Raw genomic sequence first — 2277 nt, 5'->3', positions numbered from 1 at the left:
GGTATTACCATGGGATATTTTTTATAATCATGGAAAATGTTAATAAAAAAAAAAGAGTCAAGACAGGTAAAAAATAAAATAAAATAAAATAAAATAAAATAAAGGTGTTGCCATAAGGTTCGGGGGTTTACAATGGAGGACCAAGACAGACAATTTCTGGGGCCCAGGGTCTTATTTAATAGCAGGATAGATGGCTGTGATCTGAAAAAAGGGACAGATAATTTCTTGAATCCAAGACGTTACTGCGATGGGGAGGATGAGAATGGGGGCAAGGAGAGGAGGAAGAAGGAAGAGAAGGGAGGGAGAGAGAGAGATTTGTATGCAACTACTTGGAGCAAGAAAGCCAGAAGAATGGGTGAGAGGATTTTGTGGGGAGAGGAGAGAAACTGCCCTGCAAGGGAGGGGGTCTTGGGCAGTGTGCAGAGATAGGGGCTGGGGAGGAAGAGGGGCAGGTGACCTTCCCTTCTCCCAGCCCGGAGGGATCCTCAATTACCACCCCAGGAGGCAGTCCCAGGTGGCAGGGAACAGAGAAGTGGATGGGTAGAGAGCCATGCAACTCTTATCAGGTGCAAACACATATGTGAACTTAATCTGTTAAAGCTGACTCTTGGCAACTTGCATATCTTAACATTTCCCCTGGTTCTTCTCCACACCCTCAGTAGTTCCTGTTTCCATTCAGGGATGCCCTCGACTTCTGGCAAACAGTGCTGCCTGTCCTTTTAAACTGGCCTGGTTCATTTTGTGAGAGGATCAGAGGCTTGTGAAGGCGCTGTCATCCCATCAGGAGGGCAAATATCTAACCCTTTTCTCATCCCCGCTTTCACTGTGAATTTGTATTCACTACGAGCTCTTCTGAGATCAGTCGCACCAAGACTTTCCTGGTTTGACCTTAATTTACATCCCTACAGGTTGCGAATCTGTGAGCTTGATAAGTATTTGTTGGAGAAGGAAAAAAATAAAAAGTCTGTCAAAATACAGCTAAACCTCTCTTCAAATGGGGATTTTGTAGCCACGGAGTTTATTATTGTTTGGATCAGGACAGTGTGCTTGAATGGTGATTTGACGGAGGTGTTGAAATTACCAAGATTGAGGAAAAAGAGGCCCCACTGGGATTCGAACCCAGGATCTCCTGTTTACAAGACAGGCGCTTTAACCAACTAAGCCATGGAGCCGGCTGTTGCTGACCCCTTACTGCTAAGTCTACCCTTGCTACTAAGTTAACCATGCTACCGAGTCAGCAGTTTACCCGTGAGAAAAGGGACAAACTCCCAAGAAGACTTTGGTTCACTTGGCCGCCCTGCGTAGCATTCCCCTGCAGCAGGCCCCCGAGACTTCAGCATCAGAACCAGGCTCACTGCAATGCCGCTGTGGCAAAGAGCGAGGCTGCCTGCTTCCAAACGGGACAAATGCCTCCGAAAAGCAAGTGTTCCTGCTAGTGCACTTCGCCTTCTTAAATGAGTCACTCGGTTAAGTGTGCTGGGGATCTCTGATAAAGGAACCGGGCTAAGTACGAAGGAAAGGTTAGAGCACGTGGTGACCTTCGCTGGCCACGGATTGCAGGCGAGGTCTGGAGTCCAGTCCTTGGCTCCTTCTCCTTCTACACTGCCCCCTTCCCCCTTCTCCAGCTTCTCCCATGTTTTTATTTGCAAACCTCAAACAGAGGTTTGCAGGAAATCAGAGGGTTATTATGAGTTCCAGGCCAGCCTGGGATACAAGTGAGTCCTTGTCTGAATAACTAAATCACCCAATAAATGAGAAATAAGAACTTTTTTTTTTTTTGTAAAAGGCAAAAGATTTATTCGGTCTGAAGAGAAACCAAAGTATAGAGAAACAAGAACTTTTATCTTTAGCAAATGTATAAAAGTTGTTTAACAGTTTCTGGCTCATGGCAAGCGCTCAGCAACATCCGCTATCTTTCTGGGTCACCAGTTAGTACTCATTGGCAGCGTTTTTTGTGTCAAGCATTGGGTCTTTTCAATGAGATAGTCCATTCTGCACATAAAGAAGCTGTTCACTAACTTACTTTCACAAAAACAAAACAAAACACATGAATTCTCTCCTCTCCCCCCCTCGCCCCCTCCCCCCCCCAGCCTCTATCCCATCTTTATTTATTCTCTTCTGGAGCTCTAAGCCCATAGAGGGCACTCTGGTGATGTGGTTAAGGACCTGGGCTGCTAGGACATCCCACATAGAGGATTGGCAGCTGCAGAGCTCAACACCATCATGTGTGGGAGCCGTTGCTGCAGGTTGGGAATTTTCATGCCATGGGCTTGGTTC

At 46.5% G+C, this 2277-nt stretch overlaps 1 non-coding gene across 1 annotated transcript; it reads right to left on the bottom strand.

The window, feature by feature from the left end:
* Nucleotides 1-1098: 1098 nt before the first annotated feature.
* Nucleotides 1099-1172, bottom strand: Trnat-ugu. Its single transcript has one exon. It is a non-coding gene; the product is annotated as a tRNA-Thr (tRNA).
* Nucleotides 1173-2277: the final 1105 nt, after the last annotated feature.

This window comes from Jaculus jaculus, chromosome 13, assembly GCF_020740685.1.
Source record: "Jaculus jaculus isolate mJacJac1 chromosome 13, mJacJac1.mat.Y.cur, whole genome shotgun sequence".
In the NCBI taxonomy this organism is placed as follows: domain Eukaryota; kingdom Metazoa; phylum Chordata; class Mammalia; order Rodentia; family Dipodidae; genus Jaculus; species Jaculus jaculus.
This window is presented reverse-complemented; position numbering and strand designations above follow the sequence as displayed.